Source organism: Gossypium hirsutum, chromosome A02, assembly GCF_007990345.1.
Source record: "Gossypium hirsutum isolate 1008001.06 chromosome A02, Gossypium_hirsutum_v2.1, whole genome shotgun sequence".
Classification (NCBI taxonomy): Eukaryota; Viridiplantae; Streptophyta; class Magnoliopsida; order Malvales; family Malvaceae; genus Gossypium; species Gossypium hirsutum.
Genome location: NC_053425.1, coordinates 31,778,648 through 31,785,243, shown reverse-complemented (window position 1 = coordinate 31,785,243; position 6,596 = coordinate 31,778,648). Strand labels below are relative to the sequence as shown.

The window sequence follows — 6,596 nt, the reverse complement described above, 5'->3', positions numbered from 1 at the left end:
TGATACTTGCTCCTAAATCACACAAAGCTTTACCACAATAAGATTTACCAATGTTACAGGGTATAGTAAAGCTTCTTGAGTCTTTCAATTTTAGTGGCAGTTTGTTTTGTAGGAACACACTGCACTCCTTTGACAAGGCAACAGTCTCATACTCACTTAGCAGTTTCTTCTTGGACAGTATATCCTACATAAACTCACATAATTCAGTATTTGTTCTAAAGCCTGCATCAACGGAATATTGTTGTGTAACTGTTTCAGAACATCCAAAAACTTCTTGAATTGCACCTTTTGTTTTTACTTGTGTTGTTGCAATCTTTGTAGATATGTTGGTGACGAAACTTTTGGTTGAACCTGATAACTTTTCTGAGTGGGTAAATCTGCATCCAAACAAGATGTTAAAGTATCTGAATTCATTAAGTTAGGATTTACCTTTTCAGTCTTTGCAGATTCTAATTCGTTTGGTGTAGGAATTTCAAAAATTGGTTTATTCTTCTCAATAGGCTTATCTTCGACATCAATCAATCGGGGTTCCAGAATTTTACCATTTTGCAATGCCACTGCCTTGATATGTTCTTTACCCAAATTTCTTGGATTCTCAGTATCGCTCGGCAAGGTTACTTGCGGTCTATTACGAAGCTCTATAGGTAACTGACCCATTTAGTTTTCCAAATTTTTCAATGTTGTTGCTTGGCTTTGGATCAAAGTGTCATTCTTTACCATGTACGCTTTCAACAAGTTCTCCAAACTATTTGATGCCTCAGCTTGAGGTTATTTTGGAGCTTAATGATTAAACCCTTGAGATTGGTTGGGTCTATGCTGCAATAGGTTGTTGTTTGGTCCATTTCCTTGCTTGCTCCAAGAAAAGTTAGGATAATTACACCATGAAGGATTGTAGAAGTTGGACTGGGGTCCTTGTCCACTCCTATTTTGATGCTGGTTCCCCACATAGTACACTGACTCGGGATTTGATGGATAATTCTCAAAAGAATGACCTTCCCCACACTACACACATGAAACTTCTTCAAATGAATTTGGAGACTAAGCTGCAAAATTATTGGCACTATTAGTGGTAGACTGATTTAACATAGAGGAAATAGATACCTGAGCCGATAACGAAGTGAGGGCATCAACTTCATGAATGCCAGTTGCACATCTTCTTGAAGTTGTTCGATTTGTTGGCTATTGATAGTTATTACTCGCAATCCTTTCGATGATCTCATAAGCCTCATTATAAGGCTTAGACAAAATTGCACCATTCGCAGAAGCATCTACCATCAATCTTGTATGTTCATTGAGATCATTATAGAATGTCTCCAACTGAATACAATGAGGAATCCCATGATGAGGACACTTACGAAGTTACTCCTTGAATTACTCCCAAGCCTCACACAAAGACTCGTCATCCAATTATTGGAAAGTTGTGATCTTGTTCCTCAACTTAGCATTTTTGCTAGGTGGGAAATATTTAACAAAAAATCTATCTGCTAATTCTTTCCATGTAGATATAGAACTTGGTGGCAATGAATTGAGCCATGCTCATGCTCGATCTCGTAATGAGTATGGAAACAACTTCAACCTCAATGCGTCTTCAGTCACACCGGCTATCTTGAATGAATCACTCATATCCATAAACAATCAAAGGTGGAGATCTGGATCTTTCATGGGCATACCACTGAATTGGCCCACCGTTTGGAGCATTTGAAACATCACTGTTTTCAATTTAAATTGGGTTGCCTCAATATCTAGCCTTCTAAATCCTGGATTTAACTCATTGAAAAGTGGCACAACATATTGTCTGATGCATCGATTCCTATCATCGGCAATGAGGATGGGATTTCATACATGATCGGCTTCATTACCTTGATCTTGATTTTGATTTCCAAGGTCCATCTTGACTTGTCTTTGAGCTGTTTGCACACATCTTCTTTGTCTGAAATTTCGCTCAATTTCAGGGTCTACAAGGAGTAAATCGATGATTCGATCTATGCTCATAAACACCTAAAAAGAAAATCAAAAAATTAAAAAGAATAAGTTAGTAATGTTAGAAATAAACCAAATTGGAAGTAAATAATTTCAAAAAAAAAAAGACTATGGCAATAGTTAACAATCCTCGGCAACGGCGCCAAAAACTTGTAACCGTAGGTTTGTGCAAATGTACATAGTCGTTATCAAGTAATAAGTAAGTATCAAGTTCTCGTCTCTACATGGATTGTATTTGTGTTAAATCATTTATTTGTAAAATTATACTAACAATTTGGTAAATAAAAACACAATATGTTTTAGAAATGATGATTAAAATTAAATATATTAAACTAAATGCAATGATCCCTAATGCAAATTATCCTATGTATGCAACTATATGAATGAAATAGATTTTAGCAAAATTAAACACAATTTGCAACAATTATAACATAAATAAACTAGGACAATTACTTTAATTAAACTCAATTTATTATCAACATTCTTAATAACATTCGAAAAAACATTCCATGGCAACTCGATCTTTCATGAGTTTGAAAACCACCTTTCGAAATCCTTTACTTAGTAAATACACATTTTACTGATCCTTATTTACTAAGGGTTTGTTAGTGTTCATGTGAGGTAACAAGGACGTGTTAGGTTTGAAACAGTTTAATCACACAAATCTAAAAACTATGCAGATACCAGAGCTCGGTTAGAGTTGTTATGCAACCTACAATTTAATCGGGTTAGGATCTAAATTGAGCATGCACATTTCAATTATGCGTTCATTAGCTATCGTCTGGTTAAGATTGCTCAGCTAGTTTAGGTGCATTTTAATCACGTATGAATGAAATATAGACTTCATTTTAATTGAAAACATGATCTATTGAGGCACAATCATTATAAACATGAATCAAATAAATATTATTTAATCAAAGAAATCATCCTAGCTTCAATAAAATTAATCTAACATTGTTGTAAACAAGAACAAAGAACACATAGCAAACATTTTTAGATTAAATTAAAGAAAGGAAAGATTAAACCCAAATCAAAGTGGCTGTCACCCAAGACTCTGATTGACTAGGCTCCTTCACTTCTTTGCTTTACTGCTTTGCTGATAGCTCTCCAAAGTGGTCGACCCAATGCTCTTTAAGATGCTTAATTGCTAAAATCTCTATGAAGAGATGATGCTATGCGTGGGGAAGGGAAAAGGCTAAGAGAATTTAGAGAGAAGAGAGAATGATGAATGATGAGGGATGATGAATGAGGGAATGAAGGGGTCATATTTATAGGTGAAAAGAGATGGGTAGTTTGCTAAAAATAACTAGGTTTAGTCTCTTCAAATCTCTTCCTTGGATGGCCAGCCACAATTAGTGGAATTTTGAGCTGATTTTTCTTGATTTTTAAGAAAATTAAATGCCATAATAACTTAGGACTGAGACTCAGTCAATTGTAAATCTTCGAGCAAATACCTAATTTCTTCAACAATGTAAAGACCTTGTGTAATTAAACCAAAAAGTGGATTAAAAGAACAGCCATGTGTAGCCAAATTTGGGTTGACTTGCTCTTCAATTTGGATGGTTTTGTAATCCAACAAAGCTATCAAACCTGTCCAAAATAAATTAATAAGTTAAAGGACCAAAGGATAAAATTTAACCAATTTTAAATAATTAATTAAAACCTAAATTATTAATGAAATATCTTGAAATGAATTATTAAATATAATTTTATATTTTATTATTTAATTTAATCATGCATGGCCTTTTTTATGTCTTAAATATATAATATGCTCAAATCAATATAAAATAAGCCATTTTATGCATGAAAACTATATAATCAAGGATAAAATTACATTTTAATAATTTCTATGTCCTAATTTCATATTTTCACATATTTCATTAATTTATTAAACAATTACTTAATTTTAACAACAAATTGAAGTAAAAATGTGATAAATTACATAGGAAAAATCCTATATATTTTTCAATTTACAGCCACACGACCTAGAACACGGGGGTGTGTCTTGGCCATGTGAAACTTGTACCTAATTTTGAATTAAATTAATTATCACACGACCTAGCACATGGGTGTGTGGCATGGCCGTCTGTGCAAGTCAGAGAGTTACAAGGGGGTTGAACACGACCTCCAACACGGGCGTGTCCTAGGGTCACACGGGCATGTGAGCCCTGCACCTTGGAAATATTTGGTAATTTCCTAAAAAAATTCTTAGAGGTCCCAATTAAGTCCTGACTCGATTCTAATCCTTGTATTGGGCCTCGAGGGCCCGATCAATGGATGTTATGGTTGAGCTCGGTAAATGAATAGTAATTTACGTAGATTAATGTAAAAATGTTCTAAATGTTCTGGTAATGCATCGAAACCCTGTTTCGACGACGGGTACGGGTTAGCGGTGTTACAGGTACATCAAGTCTCTGGCGCCGATCCTGTAAGTACTTCTGGACTTAGAAAATACTATCGATAGAATTCTCTAAAATTATACTAAGTTAGTTAGAGGCTAAAATTTCTGAAATATTTTTGAACTTCTGATATTTTTGAAGCATAAAACATCTACTAATAAACACTGAAACTGATCATAAAATTTTATAATGTAGATAATATAAAACTACGATGAGTGCACGTGTTACACATGGTCGAGGTACTTGTAGGCGCGACGGGCACCGTAGGGAGACTTGAGCTAAGTCTTCCTCTCTGGGCAGTATGCCAAATCTAGATATGAGTGAGACACCGATTTCATCTGCTACTGAGACTGGGTCTCAAAGCTGATCGACTGGGGACAATGCACTGTCCCAAGCCATGTTGATAGTGTTGGAGGGGGTTGTCGGACACCATTCTGGATCTGGGGGACGTGGGTCGATAATTGAACGACTCTGGTTGAATAGAGTTGAGTTGTTTAGGGGCATCACTAGAGTTAACCCCTACTGTGGCTGGGTATTGGTTGGAGGCCACTGAGAGGATAATGAATGACGTCGACTGCAATCCTGAGTAGATACTGAAGGGTGCAGTTTCTTTCTTTTGCGACGAAGCTTATCAGTTGTGGTTGTTGGTTGAGGAGGGTACTGAACCGGATCATCTGAACTGGGACTACTTTAAGACTTCCTTCCATGGAAAATATGTGGGCGCGAGCTATGTTGATGCTTGTAGGCGTAAGTTCATGAATCTCACACAAGGTGATAAGTCTATGGCTGAGTATGACGCTGAATTTATAAGATTGAGTCGCTACGCTCGAGACATGGTGGCATCCAAGTTTGAGAAATGTGCTCGTTTCATTAGAGAATTGAGGAATAGTCTGAGGGTATTGATTGCACCGTAGAGGAAGTGAGAGTTTGTTGTTTTGGTAGATAAGGTGAAGATTGTCGAAGAGGTTAAGCGCGTGGAGTGCCAGAATAGAGATCGAGAGAGAGGTAAGAATTAAAGGGGTTTAGAGCCTTCTAGTTCAGTTCAGAGGCCTAAAAAATGGGCTAGACCTGATGGGCCTATTAGAGTGAGAATCCATGTTGCTCCTGCTGGGACTTAACCTTGGAGTAATTGTGGTTGGCATCATCCGGATGAGTGTTTGCCTATTAGATGTGCTAATCAGACTGAGGCAAGGCAGCCTACACTGGTTTATGCTGCTCTATGTCGCAAGGATAGAGACGCCACTGATGTAATCACGGGTACGTTCTTTATTTTTGACGCCCCATATACTACTTTGATATGCATTGGTTCTACACACTCCTATGTAAAACTTGGGGGTTACTGTTGAGTGTACTTCTAGTAAGATTTCTATACTGAGTTCATTAGGGCAATCTATTCAGGTTAATAAACTTAATCAAAATGTTCCATTAGAAGTACAAGGGGTTGTATTTCTGGCAAATCTGATGGAGTTTGGGGAGTTCAACTTAATTTTAGGTATGGACTACTTAGTAGAGCACCGAGTTAGTCTGGACTGCGCGACTAAGAGGGTTGTTTTTAGAACTAAAAACGATAAGGAAATTGTTGTGATCGGCGAGCATTGAGATTACTTGTCTAACATAAGCTCCGCTTTAGTGGCCGAGAAATTAGTCTGGAAAGAGTGTGAGGATTATTTTGCCTATGTCAGTGTTTTAATTTCTAGGAACTTTTCTGTTGGGGATATCAGAACAGCAAGAGAATTTCCAGATATTTTTCTCGATGAGTTACCAATTTTACCTCTGTATCGGGAAGTTGACTTTGGCATAGAGTTTCTATCGAGTATTGCTCTAGTGTCTATCGTTCCATACCGTATGGCACCAAAAGAGCTTGCAGAGCTTAAGGTTCAACTTTAAAAGCTTCTGGATTATGGTTTTGTAATAGCCCAAAATTGGGTCTAGTTGGAACAGAGGTTTCGGGACCACAAAATTCGAGAGAGAAATAATTATTTTATGATTATTTTGAGGTCTATGATATGATTGCATGATTGTGTGAAAATTTCGTGAAGAAATTCTATGCATAAAGTGCTCAATTTGAAGTTAGGGACTAAATTGAATAAGTTGCAAAACTTACATTCTAGAAGTTTCTAGTATGAAATTGCTTTGAAATATTAATTAGGAGGTCTTAAATAGAAATTTTACCAATTTCTAAGTGATGGACAAAAATTGGGCATGGATGGAATTTTT

The 6,596-nt window shown here is 36.4% G+C and overlaps 1 non-coding gene across 1 annotated transcript; it reads left to right on the top strand.

Annotated features, from left to right (window-relative positions):
- The first annotated feature begins 1,333 nt into the window (after nucleotides 1-1,333).
- Nucleotides 1,334-1,440, top strand: LOC121217035 (small nucleolar RNA R71). Its single transcript, XR_005913244.1, has one exon. It is a non-coding gene; the product is annotated as a small nucleolar RNA R71 (small nucleolar RNA).
- Nucleotides 1,441-6,596: the final 5,156 nt, after the last annotated feature.